This window comes from Numida meleagris, chromosome Z, assembly GCF_002078875.1.
Source record: "Numida meleagris isolate 19003 breed g44 Domestic line chromosome Z, NumMel1.0, whole genome shotgun sequence".
Classification (NCBI taxonomy): domain Eukaryota; kingdom Metazoa; phylum Chordata; class Aves; order Galliformes; family Numididae; genus Numida; species Numida meleagris.
This window is the reverse complement of record NC_034438.1, coordinates 53,155,963-53,178,545: the sequence shown is the minus strand read 5'-3', so window position 1 is coordinate 53,178,545 and position 22,583 is coordinate 53,155,963. Positions and strand designations below refer to the sequence as shown.

At 45.1% G+C, this 22,583-nt stretch overlaps 1 long non-coding RNA gene across 1 annotated transcript; it reads right to left on the bottom strand.

Annotated features, from left to right (window-relative positions):
• LOC110389759 lies at window positions 12,743-22,174 on the bottom strand. The gene is made up of 2 exons (XR_002433370.1): window positions 22,041-22,174; window positions 12,743-21,759 (listed from the first exon to the last, which is right to left on the bottom strand). It is a non-coding gene; the product is annotated as an uncharacterized LOC110389759 (long non-coding RNA).

Genomic DNA, 22,583 nt, shown 5'->3' with positions numbered 1-22,583 from the left:
AAACAGAACTTAGTCTCTGTAATTTTAAAAGCTGGTGTAACACAAAGATGTGGATGTGAATGGCCTGTGCTGCGATCCTCTGCTTTTGCTTCATGTCATGAATGGTTCCTGGCTATTGGGAAGATATGATCTATTCTGCTAAGAAACGATAAAAAGTCTTAGCTGGGAAGCCCAGGGCCATGTTAGGCCAAAATCTTCTGAACTTGCAGAATCACAGAAAGTAAGGTTGGCAGGGACCTCTGGCTCCGTTGGCTCCAACCACTGCTCCATCAGAACACCCAGAGTAGGCTGCCCAGGCCCATGTCTCTCCAAGGAGGAGACTCCACAACTTCTCTGGGGAACTTGTACCACTGCTCAGTCACCTGCACAGCCCAGAAGTGCTTCCTCATGTTTGGAGAAAGCCTCCTGTGTTGCTGAGGGTACACTTTGCAGGAAGCTTTTTAGCTTACTTTGGTACACATTTCTATGACTATAGAACTAAATATAGTGTTTATGGGGAAAAAAAATATCTAGTATGACGCTTTTAAACAATATTGAAAGTTTGGTAGTAGACTTTCGTCCTTTTGTCTGCTGTCTCTATATTTGCATTGGGAAGATCAGGTGAACACAATAGAGAGTTTCTTTGACAAGGCTGCCAGGGTAGATGGCTATTTTAGGATTTGTCCTGATTGTACACCCGTGCTCTGTATCACATTGAGAGTCTATCAAACATAGTTACATTTTCTTCATTCCTAGGTAATTTTGTATTTCGTCTTGGGAAGTTCTGTTGAAACTCTTTTGGTAAGTATTAGGGCTACACTGTTGGGTGGAAAAGGGCCCTCAAAATATCTACTTTTGTGATCTATTGTTATTTGTACTATATGGCCCTCTATGAGAACGTCTAAATATCTTGTAGCTCTTTTTTTATGCTAATACTAGGAAAAAAAAGGCACATGAATTATGAAAAATCTACAAAATGCAACATTGAAGGGACTGGCATTTTGTCTAGAGGGTAGACTGATGAAGACATAATAACTGTCTTTAAATATATTAGAAAGGAATGCTACTCTATACATCTGCTATTACTGGGGGAAGTAACAGTAAGCTTGAATTGTAGCAAGTGAAGGTTAGATTAGAAGAAACTTGCTAAGGAGGACCAGCAGAGGATGTTGTCTGGAACAAAGGTGGAACCTCTTTCTGGGAGGCTTCTGGTGGAAGATTAACATCTGGCAGGACTGCCTTCTGTACTGTTACTTCATCCTTGGAAAGGGGTAGATGAATGAAAAGATGTCTCTGTTTTCAAGGCAGCTGGCTCTGGGCCTTAATAGACACGAGACTAGTTGAGTCTTGATCTAACCAAGTCTGACATGGGTTTCCAATGAACCTATATGCATCAGCCAGCAGTAGTGACCAGTGCACCCCAGGAATTTTGCTTAAAATCCCTGAGTTCATGATATGACTCTACCTTATTTCAGGACACCTTCATGTCTATTTACAATAATGTTCAATTTTAATACAAAAAAAAACCACATTATTTGTCCCATATTTTCCAGGAGTACATGACTAACAGATTAATTGGTGGGAGGGAAGGGGAAAGGAACATCATTAAGTCAATAACACAATATTAACACAATATTAAGTCAATTGCTCATTGTTGGCAGGTAACGAATGAGGACCCATGGGTATATCAGGTGTTACTAATAAATTGGCTAGAATATGCTACATGGAAAGCTGTTCAGCTTCACACGAGCATATGTTGTGCTTCACAGTCAAAAATATATTTCTCCCTCCTCCCCATTTCTGCCTTCATTCTGGAAACTTTGTTTTCCTTACATCAAGACAGGGAAGTAGCAAAACAAGAAAATAACCTGTGCCATATCGTATACAGCACAAGCTCCTGTGGATAAAACATCTTTTTGAGAGAGAGACTTGTCATCTCTTGGGAAACATCTTACTCTCCAAAGCACAAGGTCACATTTGTGGCTTTCTTGCCTTCTTCACCATTGTGGTAGTGGGTGCCGGGGGCTGTGTTACCTGACACTCTTGCCGTCGTGTCTGGACTCATCTCAGAAGCTCATGGGATTCTGTTTAATGCAAGTTGACTCAAACTAGCTATTAATACATGCCTCATCACCAAGCTAGTTTAAGTCAAGACGATGTTTTTATTCCCTCTACAGTCTTCAGAGTTCAGCATACAAACCTGAAGTTGCTCTAGGCTCATTTCTCTCTTCCGTGTTGGTTTTTATATCTTTCCCATCCCAGTTTTTTATTTTGGTGCACAGTAAATACTGCAAAGCAAGTTTTGATGAACCACTCCTACCTCAATACAGTTAGCACCTTGCCCCAGAATGTCCCTTCCAGCCTACCTCTCAACTCACAGGCCACACATCAGCAAGGAAGGTGAGAAGGTGCCTGGTTAAAAAGTCAAGCATAGCAACTTGAAGAAGAGAGTTCAGGATAGACCCATCCTTCTGTTTCCTCCTTGCTCAAGAAGCTGGGCATCCTTTATCTGCTTCCTTCCCCCAGGAAGGATGAACAACCTGAAGTCCAGCAGCTTTTTGGTTTAGGTTTCTTGGCAATGCTGCTGGTTTGATTACTGCAAGAGTAGAAAATAACAGAAGCAGCACAGCAGTGTAGTGGACCTGCAGTTAGCCAGGGCTCTATTTGCACCTGGGAGGCTGGAGAAAAGCCCATGTACTGAGGAGCTACTGCATACAATTTCAGTCATGTCTGGAGAGACTGGTTTTCTCTGTCACTGAGGTTGTTGAGTGCAAGTCTTTTCTTGAAGAAAAGCAAGACATTGCTTTGAAAATAATCTCTGTGGTGTTAACCTTTTATTTACACATAGATATTTTCTGAGTCCCCAGGGTTCTTGATCTCACGGTTTTGTTCACAGCTCCCACAAGAAAAAAAAATTGCTCAATATGAGAAGAAAAGAAGGAGAACTCAGTAATCATCCTGCAACTACAAGAGGCTCAGAAAAAGAAAAAGAATCAACAACAATCAAAACCTAAAATATGTAAGACACATGATTAAAATCATGAGGACTATCAACATGGTGTCACCAAATCCACTTATCTGGAAATCCCACAAACTGCCCATTCTGTCTGCGAGGAAAACCCTTTCCTAGATTCAGATCTTCACTGTTGATTAGCTTTGTCTTGCTTGGAAGAAAGAGGCGATTGATAGCAGTAAGTTTCTATGTTAGGTCACCAGTAGAAACAGCCACGTGGGCCTCAAAGCAGCAGACATTTTTCCATTCTGCCTTGTGCTCCACTGTATATTTCACTGAGCCTCTCAGTGATTCACACTGAAGGTGCCACAGTAGATCTGGGGGCAGAAGGACATAGAAAATAGCTGAAATGCTTCCTCATAAGCCAGGAGATTGTACCACAGGAGTTTCATTGCCAAGGAACAGGAGAAGGAAGCAAGTAGATCCTCACCCTTTGGGGGAAGAGAGGCAGGAGAACACCAGCCCACGAGAAAATGGCTGAAAGTATAGCCCTGGGTAAGGTATGCTCCCTCACGAAGGCTGGGGAGATCAGAGCACAGCAGGGGCCTCTGGTGATCCCATGAGGAGTGCAAGACAGTCAGAAAGCAAAAGCTAGTGTGCAGCAGCAGCCTGGGCAATGGGTGCCAATGTTGGTGAGTGGATGGAGGGGAGCTACAGCTAGTTGAGACCAGCCCCACTGCGCTCTTAGTGCTGCAGAGGCACTTCACTTTGTGACAGAGAGACAAGCTGATCCCTAGGCCTAGGGTTGAGTGATAGATATGATCTGGCCCAGAACCTCTGTGAGCTGGTGAGGTTGTTAGAATCATAGGACCATAGAATCATTAAGGTTGGAAAAGGCCTCTAAGATCATCTAGTCCAACCATTCACCTACCACCAAGAGAGTGAGTCTTCTCACTCTCTGCTCCTTGATGGGTCTGCAGAGCTCTCCAGCCTTCCTGAAGACCATCTGGCTTTTTTGTGGTTCCTGGGGCATGGCTCACAGTAGGCTGAGGAGTTACTGCCTATCTTTGAGCTGCTGCAGACTGACCTAAGCCCAGCAGGAACTAGTTACACAACTCTTCACAAAGTAGCACAGCTTTGGCTTGCTTGTGTCCTCCTGGCTTCTGTCCAGAGTGATGAGTCCTGGTAGCGCTTCCCAGAAAAGATGACAGTTGGTAAGCAGAGGCTGCAGGGCCCGAGCTGCCCCTGTCATTATGGGAACATTCACGAATAGAGCTAGGATGGGTGGGCTTCTCTAGTCTTGGTTACTTGCCTGACTTCTTGAAGGCATTTGCTTTGCAATCTGCTTTTTCTGTGCCTTTTCTTTCAAGTATTCTTCTTTTTTTTTTTCCTCCTTAAGGGGTGTTTTGTCTTATTATTTCCACTGTCTTTGTTTTTATTGCAGTCTTGGGATTTACTGCTACATATAAGCATCACTGGGGTAGTGCCTTAGAGCCAGCCTTATAGCATTTGGAAAATCATAATAGGTAGACCCTAAATGGTTAAACTCTGTTAAATACCAAGATCTAGTGAAAATAAAATAATCCAAATGGGAAAGTGGAATCAACTTGCATATTAGTCACTACTGAGTAGGATTTACAGAGGAGTAAAACTAGCGTAAAAATGTAAACCAGCTTTGCATCCACCCACCATACCATGTTTGCTTGCTAAGAAACACCAAGCAAGAAACAGTAGGAGCATCATCTGATTTACTGCAGTGAAGGTCCATGGGTCAAAATAGTCTAGCAAAAGAGAGGCATCTCACCCAGAAGATGCATATGCTCAAGCCATGAGAGACTTATGTATAAATACAGTGCTCCACTTGTCCATTGGCCACCGAGAGGTCTTTGCAGCTTTTGCCCAGCACTCTATCTGCACATCTTGGCATTCCCCACAAGCTCCTTCCATGAGAGATGTTACATGGGGATTGTCATGATCAAAAAGATTTAACAGCTAACACTGCACTCTGTAGTCATTCCTGTTAGCCTGTCAGCATATGGCAGATCAAATACTTGTCTACTCATAGTGCTACAACCCTGATGAGACTGTGTGGGCAGGTGTGCTACCTCATGGAGACCTTCCTTGCCTCAGACATGGTCCTTTGCTGCAAGGATGCAAGTTAAATCCCTTGTGTCCATACAGAGTTCTCATTTTCCACTCTGACAGCCCCATCACACTAAGCCCTAACCACCACCCAACAGATGGCAGCATCAGTTGCCTTGCACAGTGTCCATGTGCAAGGCTTGACTTTGTGTACAAGAATGATGCTCATATCTGACAACTTTGGTGATTATTTTCATTCCTCACTTCTCAAAGACCTTTTGTTTTCCAGGCAAATGTAATCTGATAAGGATATTTCAGTAGCATGTCTGCTCATGATCTGTCATGTAGAGCTCCTCTTTTTTCTTCTGACAGCAAGAGCACTTCTAGGTCAAACCAAGCTGGCAACATGCTTACACTGCCAACTCTGGGAGTCACATGAGTGTGTGGAAGTCCTGATTTACAGTAACCCTCCTCCTCCTTCCCAAATCTTATTTTTCCAGAGAAAATATGATATCACCCTGAATCCTGAAAGAGGAACAAGAAACCAACTGTTGAACTCACGCTTTGTTAAATTTTGTATATATAAAGTAATCTCATGCTTTCGTGGGACATGAGTCAGACCAGCTTTTGAGCATAGCATTTGTCAGCACTATCGCTTCTCATCTTCTCCTGCCCTATTATTGCCCATAGGTCTATTCTGTCTCACTTTCATCTTTTTGTATTCATTGCTGCCTTTTCCTATCTCACAAGTATCTGCTTGCTTAATACTGGCCTCCTTTCCTGCACATTTAGCATGATCCCTCTTCATGTAAGTCAGGGGAAAGGTGAGGAAGGTCCTTTTGCTGAAAACCTCAGCATTGGTGCTGTAAAAGTAAATCCCATAGGCTCCAGAAAATGTGCGAACTTTTAGACATATTTTCCCCTTAATTTAAAAAAAATAATGATGCCAAGCCATCTGTTGCAAATGTAAAAAGAGATGTAAATAGATGATACATAGTGTACAGAGTATCATATGAGTGCTCCATCTGCTGAGGGGAAAGTCAGCATTCCCCAGAAAAAACATTGGGTTCTAAAGCCCAATCCCAGATTTGGAGCGGCCCTAGACTTTCCAAAGGCATTACCTGTTCTGAAAGTTGCTTTAAAAGAAAAACAAGTCAGACAGGAGTGGATAGAGTAGACCTCTGCACATCAGTGATTATGCTGTGGACAGGGTAAGCTATACCTTTATGTTTTTGTTTCAGACTCTTTGCAAACTTGGGGGCTTTTCTTGTTCACTTACATTGTCAAGGTTTATCTGGCAGCCAGGAGTCTAGTAAGCTATCTTTTCAGTTAATGGCAGCACAAGTATTCTTCAGTGTCAGAGTAATTAAGTGACAGAAGAAACTAAGTTTTGATGAATGCAGAATAATGTGCACAAGGCAAAAGCAACCCTTGCCATGGCTGCATACAGACAGACCCCAGGCCTGTCACCACTCAGGTAGAGACCCAGGAGGTGCCCTGAATTGCTTGGTATGCTCAGGAGGGGTCAGGAGAGGAAACCAAGGGTTGAGAACTACAAGGAATGGAATGAAGAACCAAAAATAAAACTGTTAACATAATTCCCTGTTGTGTCTGTACTGTGAGCTGTCTGTGTAGCTCTGGTCTCCCCACCTGCAAATGAGTGTAGTGGAACCAGGAAGGACTCTGAGGAGCAGGACATCTGGGACAGCTCTGTAGAGGGATGCAGCAAAGACAGTAGGGCTCTTCACCTGCAGAGCAGAGGAAGTCTAAGAAACCAGGGCTAGAATGAAAAATGTGAATGGACAGAGAGCCACTACTCCACACTTCTCACCACGAGGCCTGGGTTACCCTATGACATTAGGGGAGAATTGGTCTTAAATTGCAGAAGGATGGACTGTTTCATAAGGTGCACCATTAACTTTTTGTTGATGAGGTCAGGAGTGTGTTCAGTTTCCAGAAGTTTCTAAACAAATCTGTGACATTTCCATGGGAATTATTAAAAGTGAAGTTCTAGAGCAAGCCCTCCCTCCAGAGGACCCACGTGCTCACTGTAACGATTGGTAGGACCAATACGATGGAAAAGGTGTTACAAAAGAAGCGGAAGGACCAGCACAATAGCAAGGTGCTACAAGGAAAGGGAAGTAGATCGCTCACCCAGATCAGAAGATTCTGGGTTCTCAGGAAAAAGCTTCCACCAAGGAGAGATCTCCAAAAACTGATCCTTTCTCAGGGGCAGTCAGCCCTTAAATGAGACCTAAGAGGGTTGGAGCCAGGCTCCACCCCTTCTGGTCACACAAGTGAATTGCCTTCACCTGTGCTCCTAGGGCTGACTGGGTCTTTCCTCCAGGTGCTCAATCAGGCCATGACTCAGCAGTTCCCATACACTCATTGACAGCAGCAGGAAGGGGGTGCAGGCGGAAGATCTTTTATCTTGCCATGTTTTTTTCCCAAAGTGCCTACTACTATCTGCCAGAGGAACTGCATCAAATGGCCCCACCTCCTCACCAGCTTGGACCAGTGCTTTCCCATGTTTCCAGCTTACATCAGGCTTGAGACAGCAACTGAATGTGAAGAAACACAGACAAAAGTCCAGGTGGATGATGTAGCAACCCCCACCCACACAGCACCAACAGCCTGTCCTTCCCCAAATGTGGGTCCTTTTGTAGATAGGGCCAGGCATGGCTGCAGACAAGGCCCAGCATGTCTTGGCACAGCAGGTACCACTTGCAGCTGGCCTGGTGCTTCGTGAGGGCTGTCTGGTGGAAGTCAGCAGGGAGAAGGCACTGTTCCGGGGCACTCCCACAGCACGGCCATCAGGAACAGGTCTCTGCAGGCCAGATGTGGAAAGAAGATTGCGGATCAGGACAGGCTTTGGTCCCTTCCTACTTCCAACAGCCACTAAAGGAGGTGATGTTCCACAGTTGTTGGTGAACCATCCTTTGGGGGTGTGCACAAGTGTTTCTTCTGCTATTCAGGTGCTGAGGTGCATCATCTTGCACTTTCTTGCCTCCAGAGTGGCACGGGGGCTTCCTGCCAGGGTTACAGCTGCACATAAGTAGCTTTTAAACCATGAACAATGTTGGTAAGACTTTTGGGCACGTGTGCCCCTTCACTCCCTCCCTCCCCATCTTTCACCTTCTTTGACTGCTTGAGAGGCCTGGGTAACTCAGACTTTGCAATCAAGTTCTCTGCACGGACAAGCAAACAAGCAGTGCCTTGTCTACTCTGGACTTCTCCGCCCTGTGTTGGCTGCCTCTCAGCTATCTGCCAAAGTGCTTTGCAGGCCAATATTTGCTCCACAATCCCAGACACTACCTCACTCCTGTTTGCCCAGGTTCTTACTTCACTGTGCCTTCAGTATCACACTCACACTATCCTCACTCTGAGGTGCTCAAACAGACATCGAATTACAAGGGCATGGGTTTTCTGCATCCCTCCTGCATGCCTCACTGGAGGGTGAGGAAGAGGAAGGGGCAACCCAGTGATACACAGCCCAACTGGAGACTTGAAACTTTGCAGTTGTGTTGGTGAGGATGCTGACAGGGAGCCACAAAACATGGAGCACCAGCCACTTCTCAAAAGTGTCAATGAGTCACACCCACCCTGTGTCTCTTCTGAAGTAAACTGAAAGGAGTAACGGGTAAGAGTGGGGAGAGGCTCCCCACCAGCCACCCGTAGCAGCCAGTGCTACACAAATGTCGGGGAGCACAAACTGTCACCCATGGGCAAGTGGCCTGTGACACTGCCAGAACAGGTGGTGAGTGGGGCCTCTGAGCTTTTGAAATGAACATAGTGATCCTAAGGGGGTAGTGGGGGTTTAAGATGTTCAGTGGCTTAATAAGCTCTTTCTTGCCCACAGGGCATGCTCTTGGGCTGTCTGGAAACAGATTTCAGAGCAATGAGCAAGAGAGCAGTCAGGGAGAGCTCTCTTAGTCCTGAGGTCACCCAGATGGCTAGCACCTGCATCTGCAGTTAAAACCCTAATACTCTCCAAAAACCTTCAGCTAGGAGAAAAACAACAGGAAGACCTTTGTTCCAGCAACACATACTCAATCTCCAAGGCTGGAGAGCCTTGCCCTGTGGCAAGACAGTACAGGTAATCCAGCACTTTTGTTATATGTTACTTTTTACCTGGAGATTGCTGATTTTATAATGTGCATTACAGGGAATAGCTGCAAGTCTTCCCATGCTGTTTGATTTTTTAAATTATTTTTTTACCCCTAAGTAAGTGTATTTATTGCTCTTTCTTGTGTAGTTCTCTCTCTGGGATCTTCATTCATTTTCCCCCACTTAAATTATGCTAACTAAAAATCGCAGTGAGTAGTGCAGTCTAGGAGCTCCTCGGAAATGAGAGCCAAACCTGCAAAGTCCATCCAGCCCCTAGGGCCATGTTCTTGCTGTGGCTGTACCTGGGTTTTACCCAGCATAGACAGCAAGGCAGCACTGTCTGCATTCTCACAACACTGGCATAATGTGCAGTGCCTTCTCCTCAGCAGTGCAGCTATCAGTCAGTTTGCTAGTTCACTGAATGGAAATTTTCCGTTTTTTTTTTTTTTTTCAAAACAACTGGGCAAAATATGGAGGTGAGCGCTCCTGCCTGCATGTAGTTTTGGTGTCCTTGAAGTGGGCTCAGAGAGCAACAGGGCAAAGCAATATCCCACACAGCTGCGAATGAGGGTGACCCCAGAGATGGTGAGGAGGATGGAGCAGAAAGAGATGCAGCACTGGGGTAAAGTGCACAGATAAAGATGGGGACAACAAAAGGGAGACCTGGCATGGAGAAAGGGTGGAAGAGGGGTGGGGAGGGAGGCAAAGAGTTTATGTGTGAGCATCAAGGACTGCAGAGCATCAGTTAGATTTGTGTTTAGGTTTTTACTGAGAATACTGGAAACTACCAGCAGGGAGTCTGCTCTGCTGGGTCCCAAAGAAAAGCAACTTGATTAGTAAAAAAGAACAACCAATAAACTGAGCAAAGGCTGGAGGCTTAATTCCAGGCCTGCGCAGCGAAGGCAGCGCAGCTCATTCACAGAGGAAGTACTAGTGGCTAACATGGAGGAGACACTGGACTGGAGCAGACCAGTAACCACTCAGCACCACAGTGCAGCTCTAGGAGCAGATGACACCTGGTGCACCCAGAAGTTAGCCAAAGCTGCAAGAAAGAGGCAAAATGTAACAATCTGGCTGCCCTATTCCTCTCCTCCAACCCCTCCTTGTCCATGGCCTGCTTTATTCCTGAACATGAGGCAGCAGTGTGCCCTGGAGCGCAAAGGGCCAACCGTACCCTGGGGTGCACCAGGCCCAGCGCTGCCAGCGGGCGAGGAGAAGGGCTGTCCCCTCTGCTCTGTGCTGTGTGGCCTCATCTCCAGCACTGCCTGCAGGTTGGCTGCCACAGTGCATGAAGGGCATGAAGCTATTAGAGAGTGTCCAAAGGAAGGCTATGAAGATTGTGAAAGATCTGCGGGGCAAGATGTGTGAGGAGGAGCTGTGGTCTCTCGGTGTGCTCAGCACAGAGCAGAGGAGCTGAGGGGAGGCCTCATGGCAGCTGCAGCTCCTCACAGGGAGTGGAGGGCAGCGCTGAGCTCTGCTCTCTGTGACAGCGACAGGGCCCGAGGGAACGGCATGGAGCTGTGTCAGGGGAGGGACACGGGTGTTAGGGAGAGGTTCTGCACCAGAGGTCGGTGAGCACAGAACAGACAGCACGTGGACATCGGGGAGCAGCTGCCATCCAACTGCTGCCTGAAGGCCTCATCAGGGCCACACTGGGCTGACATTTGAGAGTAATAGTGAGGAAGGTGGGAATTTCAGATGCGTCAGGGTGGGTCGCACAAGGAGACATTTGCCCAAATGTGACAAAAGCTTGCCATTTACACTTCCTGATCTCATTTACTGTCGGTGGGGGGAAACCCAGCACAACTTCTGTGTCATATCTTGAACATTGCTATGTCACACCTAAGAAGGTGGAAAGTTTGGAAAATTACAGTAATGCAGCGAAGGCTGTTATCCATCTGCAGGTGGAGCAGAAAATAATCAGCTCACATCAGCATCACTGAGAGGTGCCCCTTCTTTTGTGCATCACCTGCCATTTGACTTCTGGCAACTAATGCAATTGCCAGATCCACCTGAAGGACATACATCATAACCTCAGTCACCCCAACTGAAGAGGAAGAAACTTGATCTAGAAGCAGGAAATACCCCCAAGTCTGTCTGGTGATGGGCTGAGTTACTACCTTAGGACACTGTCTCTGGAAGCCTTACAAGGGGTGTGTCTGCTCTGTTCTTGCAAGGCCACTAGTGATAGGAGGGCGGAGGGAAAAGGGCCTTTTCAGAGGCGAAAAATAGAAGAATGTGGTCCTGGAGGCTAGCATTCAACAAACACAAAGCATCCAGCTTTTACTCTGTAATTATTGGATAACAGAGCGCAAACAGTTGAAACTGTGTCCTTGATGAGCTCTTCTAATTCTGAAGGCACCTCTGAGACACCCACCACCAGAACTGTGAGCTTAAAGGGAACAAATAGCTTGAATTGAAATTAGAAACAATACCCTCAAGCATCTATCAAAGCACTTAAGACTCTCGCCATCTTGTTGCTCTCCCTTTTGTCTGTTTTAGTTTAGAAAGGCATACTGCAGGAGTACTGTGGGCTCTCTCAGAAAGAAATCTGCATTGGAGTGGAGTGGAAATCTGTATGGAGCAGTCTGACTAGCATGTGTGAAATAGAGCCTGCAGACATGCACAAAATAAAGATTAAAAACCATTAAATAACTCCCAGTGCACCAAAGGGGACATGGTTCCAATTCTGAAGCCACAGTAATCCCACACCAAATGGATTATGTGATCATAAACTCTAAGTGCGTATGTACAAGCACTTGAATTACAGCACACTCGCAGCTTCTTTTTCTTCCCCTCCAACTTTTGCATGCTAGATTCTGTCATATTAAAATGCAGAAGTCAGCCACTCTGCCATCTCTTCAGTGCCAGAGCACCAGTGTACTTCTGCAGAGCTAGTCAGGATCTAGCTGTATTGCCTCCGCAGCCGAGCTTCTCAACTTTTGCTAGAGCTTGGCATCCTCCAAGTATTCCTGCTCAGTCTTGGCACTGTGCCATTCACCGAGTGACTGGCTGGGAAGGATTTATCTGGGAGGTAGGGTTGCCTTCCCACAGCAAAGTTTTCAAGTGGAACCTCTGGGGTGTTTCCAGCACACAGCAGTGCTTGCTGAGCAGCCCGCCCGTGGGAATATGTTGAAATGCAGTTACGGACATGAGAATGATCACGAGAGGGGGAAAAAAAAAAGTGCTGCCTTATTCAACAGATTTATTGCAGATGAGACTTCAGAACAAGTTCTTACCATCCCTGGTTCTGCTACAGCAGAAAAGCCAAGACACAGGCAACCTGAACCCATCCAGCAGCGCTATGTTAGGAGCAGATTGGGATCTGACGTCACAACAGCTGGACTTTCTCCTCTCTGCTTCTGTTCTTTTTTTTTTTATTATTTTGGTGTTGCATCTACACTAGTGTATAGGGAAGTTATCCCGAAGAGCAGCATCATTACCAGCAGAGCAGAAATCCTTCCTTGCACTTCAAAATGCTGACACAGTTGAAAGGAGTGGCACAGCAAGCACAATAAGAAGATACTACGGGAAAAACCTAGATTAACTAGTTTTTGGATTTTCCAGCAAAATGTCAACTATGCCTTGAGGTGAAATAATGAAAAAAAATCCACCCAAAAATATGAATATAAAGCAACTTTAATTTTCCTCTAGATATTTATATCAAAGAAATAATACTCATGTCCAAGTACTGTACATACAATATCTTCCTTATAAACTCTTTAGTTTAAAACACGTGTACAAAATTGCACATTGCATTTTGCAAAAAATCATAAATACCTTTTTGCATGTAAACAGTTCCAGCACAAGGATAAATGTTATACATTCCAAAATGTCTAAATCTCTGATCATAAACAAACAAAAACAAACAAACAAAAATCCCACTGTGATCCCCATAAAGGTCCTAGTGTTACAAACCAGCCATTAACAGATTTCTAACTGATGTACTACACACAGGAATACATAAATGAGCACAAGGCAAGTCGCCTTTTAGTCATAAGCACTTAAGACAGAGACTTGGAATACAATTCCGCTGCCGTTTAAACCCACGGTATCCATCCCACAGTATCTAGTGGTAGCAGGATTGCATTAATTTTTCCAAGATTGACAGCTGCAGTATGCCTTACTTTTAATTCTTAAACAAGTTGGCTACTGCTGAACAGTAGGAATTGTAAAGTTATTGTAAACACAGTTATCACCGTTGTATATTCAGTAAGTTACAGTATTCTCCTAAACACATCACTAAATTAAGAAAATGTTTTACATTTAATCAAGTGCAAGTTGCCAAACAATATTGTCCACTTTGTTTCAGAAATAAGCATTTTGATTATAGTACTACCTAGTTCGTTAAAGTAACATAAAAAAATACAATGGACATAATCCTCAGTTGTATATTATTAAGCCCTATAGCTTCTATTTATGTAAAAAAATAATCACATCAGAAAAAAAGCTGTCAGAGGCATCCTTGATAAACCTCTCCTGACCAAATCCAGCCAATCAGTAGCTACTGAATTTTGTTTTGCTATGATTACCTCAGTCTGTGTGCAATATGCTTGCCAGCACACCTATTTGAACAGTTCCCCCAAATAATCAGACTTAAAAGAAAAAGCAGAAGTATTTCTGAATCCATTCAAAGTAGGGTTTTGTGAGGTTTTTGATTTTTTTTTTCACCTACTCAAATACTGTAGTTTTAAAAAATTCTTCATTTTGGAAGGGTATTTCAGAGGATTCCTCTGTGCCAGCTAATTTAATAAGGCAGAATACAAAGGTGCACATAAACCCAACTTCTAAGAATCCAGAAAAGCATGTAGGCAGACAACCACCCACTAACTATCTGCACATAAGCTACTGCAAGAGCAGAGGCAAATCTGAGCTGCTCTGTCTCCACCTTTTGTTTTGAACAGCTATCCTGAACAAGTACGTTTCAGTGCCATGCCCAAAGGCCTAGGAAGAACCAGTTTGAACATCAGAGTTGTAGGAAGTGACATTTCGCTCATACTTCTCCTTTTGGACAGAAACAGAGCTCGGGGATGCTGGTGGCTAACCAGTAGGGAGGGGCTGCTTCTCCTTTTCTAGAGGTCCCCTGGGTATGTTGATCATGCAAGAGAGGACCACAGGACGTGAGCAGCCCCAGCAGCTACCCTAAGACACCATATTGCAAGGCTCATGTTGCTGCGAGTAAGTATTTTCTACATGGTCATTGAGCAAGAAACAACAGAAAACACGGAGTGCTCCCAAAGCTGGGCCCAACTGTCATTCTTAGCTGATGGAAGATCTCTACTCAACTGATGTAGCCAAGTGGTCTGAAAGACATACTGCTCAAAGAATGATGGATTTCTGCTTGCCTAGCCTGCACCCATCCAGAGCTTCTCCCTTCTCATGGATACCCGAGTGACACGGCATGAGCCATCACGAACACCATACTGTGAGGGCACATATGTGGGCCCCTAAACCTCAGGAGGATCTTCATCCTAGGCAGAAATTGCAGAAGGAAGAAGCAAGCCTCAGATGAGCAGCTCCAAAAAAAAAAAGAAACTGTCCTGGAAGAATGCCCTTCAGCTCCACAATCTAAGAAATAAGGAAGCTGAAATGCCACTTTACCAACACGACTTGTTCCGAAACAGAGAGCCAGCTGTGTTTGCTGGTGGGAACCTGCTCAGGGATCCTAAGGTTTACCTTCAGACAGCATAAACTAGAGGTAATCTAACAGACAAACTTGTTTTCACAGAGTGCAGGCCCACTCTTTGCTTTCACAGTAGAACATCCCTTAAGGTCTCTACTCTTCTCTCCTTTTGACCTTAAAAAGCCCGTAGACCCATTCCTAATTAAGAAGAGTGGGTGTGGTAAGAATCATCGGCCAGATTTAGGTGGGTGAGAGGCCTATGCAGGCTTGCTCATCATTTTCAGTTTGAAAGCCAGGAATTGCACAATACTGTATTGCAACACTTATTCCCTCCTCTTTGACCCCTACTGCAACCAAAGCAAAATCACTCCTGTAAATAAATGTTTACACTGAATGTGGTGACACAACTGCCCTAAGTGTCTCCATCATCAATAAACAGTACATTGCAACAAGAGAAGCAATTCTCCACTATTTGCTTGTAATAGGTCTTTTGTTCTGGTTTTATTTTGGGGGCTGGACAGACAGAGGAAAGGAGAAAAAAATTAATGAAGCGTGAATATCTAATCTGTTACACAGAGAGGAACGCTCAGGGGACTTGCAAGAACTTGTTTTGCTACATATTGAGCAACACCACATGGGAAAGCCTTGAAATTAGAGCAAATGCTTGAAGCCAGGGCGTAACTGCCTTTTGGAACTTGTCCTTCATGAGCCTCTTTTTATTAGAGAGCAGACCTTTGCATCATCAGCCAGCGTTCAGACCTGGACTGTAGCTGATGACATTTCAGTATGGTGGTTACCATGGCTTTAAATAAATAAGGGTAAGTGTGAAATTACTGCTCATCAGGCAAAACAGAGAGGGACACAGCTTCCAAAGAGGACAAGTTTAGAAGACATTTAAGCAGTAATACAAAAACAAGATAAATGCATTCTGGAGAGCAATTCTAATTCTCCCTATTTTACTGCACAATAAATATTACCATGAAATAATCTCTTGTAGATGACTATATTCCATCCTTGGACTCCTTGCTTTTTTATTTTTTTTACTGTTGCTGGTTTCTCCACCTATCAGTATCTAACTATTCCCAGGGAGAAAGGAATAAAAAAAAAAGGACAATGCATGCTGTTGGCCTGCTGGGAGCATGATATCATACTGTATAGCACAAACAGACCACAGATATACCAGCCTGTGCTGTGATTTCAGTTACAGCATGCACAGGACTTTCAAACAACACAAGGACTTGCCATACCGTTTTAGTAACAGGCAAAAAATGGTTTGAACTGGTAACGAGCTAGTAATGGAAAAAAAATCAAGAGTTCTGTTCCTGATTCTGTTCATCAGGAGAGGCAAATGTTCTGTTAGTGTCATTCAAAGTTTCCAGGGAAGAAAGGAAGGATATCCTAAACAGGCTCTCCTGAGCTGTCTGTTAACTTTATACCACCACGCTGCTTGTGTCCAGTGTCACAAGAAAGTCTGAAGGTTTATGATACAGAAGAGGGAAAAAAAAAGCTCTGAAGCTCAACATGCAATCTCTCAAAAGGCCCAGTGCGAGCCATAAGACTTATCTTCATAAGCTTTTTTCAAGGGCTATCCGTTCTTAAAAGTCAGCCTTTTTGTTAGACAGGAGGGCCATGCATTCCTGGTGGTGAGAAGTTTTCTGGAGAGGACAGGAAAACGGTATCAAACAGTTCTGCAATTTTCAAGTTCCTGGTTAGGATTTTTTGACTGTCCACAGCGTAAGAATAAGGGCACAGTGAAAAGCCTGAGTTTTAATAGTTTCAGTATTCTCCACCTATTTGCCAGTGGAAGTCGGGCAGCATACCCTTCTGCAGGTGAAAAAGATGCTTTAAGGTACTTTGCAGAAAGATTTTCCAATTGATCAATTGAAAAAATAAACAATAAATAAAGACTGCAATCCAAGATATTTTCTGTGATGGGATGGAGGGTTTGTTGTGGATACAGCAAGGCTCTATGGACCTTATTTCGGTGGCTTACAATTCCGCTCTGAACTAGGTTTTAATCAGTAAGTAGCAGTAGAGGTAAGTCTTCTCAGAAGCGTGCTAGATGCCAGAATCCAGCAGTGGGCTAGCACACCTGTTATTTTTGTGTTAGCAGGGCTTCATAGTCAACTGTTGTTCCAAAGCATTCCTACAGAAATCATAATTTATCCAGAAAAACCAGCAGATAGGTTTATTAATCTACTGCAGACCATGTTTGTTACTAGTAGAGAACCCAGAGCAGAACTGAACTCACAACTAGCTGTGCTATGGATGCAGACCTGTTGATGGCACACGCAAAAGCAAATGGCAGGCAGGTAATTATTTAGGGCCACACCCCTGGAATCATTATTTAATCTTCCCACCACTTCACAGAACAAATCCTTAGTTTGTCAAACATGGCCTCTCCATGCAGAAGTCACCCCTGTCCCACCTCAGAGCCACTGTCAGCCACTATGAAGAGAGAAGTTTCACAGCACAAATAGCTGCAAGCCGCTTCCTAAGCAGTCTGAGGAGAGAGACCTCTTACACCAGAGGACAGGAGTAACTGAGAATTAACAAGATCTTTCATCTACCATCATGTACCATAATGGCCTAAGTCTTTATAAATTCAGATATAATCCCTTAACACTTTCTCAGTACAGTTTCACTTTTTGTGACAAGACTAAATAGTTTATAAGAAAGGTGAAGTTCTGCCTTTTTTCACAACAAGCAGCGTGCAGAATCCTGATACAGCACCACAGCAAGTGACTGTGGATTCCAAGAAGTCAGTCACCATTTGCAGGATTGTTATGCACAGTGAAATCTTTCTGTTCAAGGCCTTTTCTGCTGATGCAGGTCTTCCAAAATATTCACAGAAGCATGAAAGTGATGAGTGTTACCATACACCTGTGCTGGAATGCTCACAGTCACTGCACACAACACTGACCAGATAAAATGGCCAAAGAGTAGCAAAACTGCCTCAGAAACGTCCCAGTGGTCTCCCCTGGTTACAGCAAAACAGCAAATAAAATACTTGGAAAACTGAAGTGGTTTTATGCCAGTCTAATATGTACACAAAGATGTCATATTCCATTTTTTCCTCCTTGCTAAACTTAGAAAGTTAGAGAATCAGGTAAGGAAGAGGCAAAATCATTCAGCAGCAGTTATCGCTGCACAAAAAAAAAAATAAAAAAAAAAATAAAAAAAAAAGTAACTCCCTGCTTTTTCAGCTCAGAATCCAGAAGAATGAATAAAATGTATTGCAGGATGAGATGTTACAAGCAAATTAATTTTTTCTTGCTTATTAATTTTGGATACAGGGAAAGTTTCTCCAAGAAGCTGCTGGACTCAAATAGTTAAGTTTCACATTGTAGCAGCCAAGTCCCTATTTTCAGCACAACAAGCAATTCAAATATACTACGCCTCTGCACTTCAAACAGCACTGAACAATACTATACAATAACTGATTAGAAATTAGTTGCCAAATAACATTTCCACTTTTAACAGGTGCATCCTGCAGAATGCCCAGGGGCTTAACTTGGGGAGACCACTGCTTTCTCAGAAGTGAGATGGACACATTCAGCGAGATAACTAAATAAAATAGCAGAGCAGCTCATGACTTATGTCAGTAATGACATAAACACAAACCAATGTGAAAAGGCTTAGATGGCCACTCTGTTTTTTTCAAGAGTGTACAATATTCAACAGTGATTTACGATATGCAGCAAAGAGTCCAAATCTCCTGAGGTACTAATCTCTTGCGAGACTACCCGCTGCTGTTCACAAGAAATCAACCACCAGAATCAGCCCTTCCACTAAATGGAGATGCACAACTACTACAGATCTACAGTCCTCAAGAGCAGAAAGAGCATTTGTGTCTGGGAATCCACTCCTAAGGCCAGCCAAGTGGGCTGCCCCAAGCCACGCCGGAAGCTGCAAGAACCACTCCCCAGCCACACTGACTACCTGGATAGCCAAAGACACCGAGATGCCACTGCCTGAGGCACTGGGGAGCGCATCTATTTCTTGTCATGGCATCATCTGAACTAGTGGCAGAGAGAGGGGTGGTGCTGGTGGTGGCTTCCCCCTCTCTGTGCCCAAGGAAGGGTGAACAAAACCTCCTTAACCACAGATACCCTCCTCCTCCCACTCAAGACAGAAAAGATCAGATAATGATTCAAAGAAACAAATGTCATTTACGAGTCAAGTTGCTTTGCTGTAGCACCTAGGTAGGAAGACACATCTAGATCAAGACTCAAGCGCCTTCAAAATCAAGAGCCTTTTGAAGGCTCAAGCGCCTTCAAAATCTGCTGGCAGACAGCTGCACTCACAGCAGCAAACTTCCAGCAGCCAGAACAGATAAAGGAAGGGACTGCACCACCTCCGGAGCAGAGACTACGCCCAGGGCAAAGAAACAATGTCCATTTGCCATGGGTTTGAATATGGAATGCAAAACCAAAGCAGAAGGACTTGAGCGCACTATGGGAATCTTTGTAGGGACTGGCAACAGCATGCGTAAGTACAACAAAACATGGCATAGCTTTGAAGGATGGAGAAAAATGCACTAAGGCTCCACAGAACTTGAACTGAATTGTTTTTTACAGTGGCACTTAAGCACCCTACATACTTGCAGTTACTGAAAATGAACTACACAGATCGAAGTCATGTAAGTGGATCTGGTATCACTCTCTGAGCATCTCACAGTGACCAATATTCATGCAGAAAATCAAAACAAAAGCTAACTGATACAGAGAGGAAAAACTGCAATGAATTGACTAACAATAAGAATAAACTACAGAAACCATAATTAAAGATATAGGGACACTACAGAGAAAACAGAGTACTGATACATTTTAGAAGACAGTAAAGGAAGATGCAAACACCTGAAGCAACCCAAGCAGCATGCCTAAGCCTTGCCATGTGTTTCAGACCACGAAGTGCTTAGGTCATCCATTCGCATACTGCTGTGGAGTAGCAGCCTCTTGCAACACCAGGAAAAACCAACCCCACGTCAGGCAGAGCATAGGGCAGGATGCTATGGGAGTGTGTCTATGAGTTCTCTGAGAGACCAACACATGGCTGCTTGTGCTGAAAGCTGGAAGGGTAAAGGGATAACACAGGGTGCTTGTTGGCTTTAAAACCAACATACCAGAAAGGACTGGCTGGTTACAGTCAGTAGGGGTAACAGGGATTGCCTTTGTCTGAGGATGCAGTCGCTTCCTGGGCACTGCCAATTCATTCTGGCTGGAGCTGTACCAAAGGGTGAGGAGCAGGCACTGAGCACTGCACAGCCTTCCTCTGCCCCGCCACCAGGTCTTCAACCAGCTCTGTGCTCATCTGCTAATCTAAGAACTGAAACGGTGCTGCCCACACACATAACTTCTATGTATTTTTCCAAGGTTCTTTAACAAAAAGTACACTTGCTACACGTGCAATGAAGGCGAGCACCTCACGTCAGTGGATTTCCCCAGGGCATGACCTCTTCCACTGGGGAAAGCACAGAAGGGTGGGGAAAAAACAGCCTCTATCAACTTCTCAGTCTTGCAGCAACTTTGCAGATGGGTGATGCCCGCCACATAGGGAAAACTGCCTTTTGCTTGGTTATCATTCAGCAGGTGCTGCTACTGACTGTATCTACCCAGCTCAGAATGCCTGTAAGGAACTCTTCAAACCCATGTAAAGATGAGAATCATTTTGTTTGAGAATCTGCCCACTGGTATTCCTAAAGCTACCCTAAAACCAGCAAAAGGTACCGTTACACTCAAGCACTTAAAACCCCAGAACAGGTTCTGATGACGTGATTAAACAGTTACAAAATGATTGATATGGCTTCTACCTAATTTGCATATGCATCAAGGAAAGAAATACCCTCAGAGCATCCTGGCTTGCAACACCCCAATTCCTATGCACTGTCACATCACCTTACACCTGTGCTGTGACCACGCACCAAACAACACGCTGAACTTTGGGAACAGACAGCACTAAGAGTGAAAGAAACACTAGTCCATCCCAGGCCCTCTTCTTGAATTTCAAAGTGCATGCTCCAGGAGAGGTAACGCAGGTGTTCAGCAGCTGCTGGTGAGGCTGAGCAGACCAGAAAGATGGCTGCACCATGGGATGCCATGGTCCTTACCGCAGGATGCCCTTGTTGAGCTCCATGTCCGGGCCCCAGCAGTGTGGTGTTGGTGAGGTGTGGCCTCTGCTCCACAGTAGGATGGGCTCAAGAGCTCTGCTCTTACTGGCAGCCTCCATGGTCCAACAGACAGTCCCAGGGCTGCGCGGGGATGCTCAAAGCACACAGCTGTACGGAAGCAAGGCAGGCAGAAGCACCGAGCAGGGGATCTACAGCTTTCCAAAACTTATTGAGGATTATGTTGAAGCAATCAGAGGAAAAAGTCCCTGTGCTGTTTCCTTCGGCAAGTGAAATCTTGACAAATAAATAAACTGCCTCAGTTCTTCCCAACCAGAAGCGCATTCCACGTTCCAGCACTGACTCTTTCCGTCTCCGGAGTATTGCAGAAAGGTTCTTCAGAACAAAGTAGACCAAGAGGAAATGTATATAGATCTCTACTGAAAAATAAATCTACATCTCTGTAGTAGTTCTGCGATTTATTCAAATAGCATACAATAGAATTGCCATTTTATAGCGAATCCACCCCAAATCTGAGCCCTTTTCTGTATAGCACTTAATTGTTACTATACTATGTAAAGAGCAAACACTACTGGAATGTACACAGTGAAAGAAAAGGAGTAAAGCTCTTCTTGCCAAGGAACTGCTATCACTACTAATGCGTTATCTATAAAAATAAGGTCTAGGCAACGTCCAAAAGTGTTCAAGTTTCAATAAATAACTATCAATGCCCCAGATTTGCACTGGCACAAGAAATACAGAGCTAACAGCTGAAAAATGTCCTTTCCTATGGCTGAGCCGGCAACGCGTCCTGTCCTGCTCCGGACTTAACACCGCCCTCCTTTGGGTTCAGTCTTAGTGCACGAGCACCCACCTGGATGTCCGAGCTCTCAATGGCAAATTAAAGCTCTAGAGAAAGACAGTAGTTAAAAAAAATCTTTATCAATGCCAAGAAAATATACAGAGCCATATTATGCTTTAAATATATCTATATACACGCACGTCTTTTCCAAAGGGCACAATTCTGGCCTTTTTTTTTTTTTCCTCTTTTCCTTTTTCTCCAAACTCCGAGAAGCTTATCAATTGCTATACACTCCGGTATGGCGCATTAGGAAACATATATATATATATATTATTTTTTTTATCCCCACGTGAAAGTAAAGTTCAGTCTTTCTGTAAACAGGAGTTACCTTAACCTCCGACACCTCCACAGGCCTCGCGCACTCCGCCCGGCGCACAGCCCCGGCTCGCACAGCGGCCGCGGAAATCAACGGGCGCGGCGGCCCCACTCCCTCTCCCGCTCCCCCGGCCACCCCTCAGCAGGCGCCGGCCTCGGGCGCGGTGGCGGCGGCCTCCGGGGGCGGCTCGCGGGGCGGCGGCCCGGAGGGAGCGGCGGCGTTGATGTGGCAGCCGGAGGAGAGGTGGCTGCGGACGCGGCCCTGCAGCTGAGTGACCTGTGCGCGCAGCAGGTTGGCGGTGGCGGCCAGCTCGGCGTTCTGCCCCTTCAGCGCCTTCACCTTCTCCTCCAGCCGGGCGATGCGCTCCAGCTTCCTCCGGCGGCACTTGGAGGCCGCGATGCGGTTCCGAAGTCGCTTGCGCTCCGCCTTCAGGCGCTCCTGGCTCTCCGCGTCCAGCGGCGACAGCGACGGCGGCGTCGGGGCGCTGCCGCCTCCCTCCCCGCCCGCGGCGGGCGGCACGTCGGGCACAGTCTGCGGCTCCTCCAGGGCCCGCGG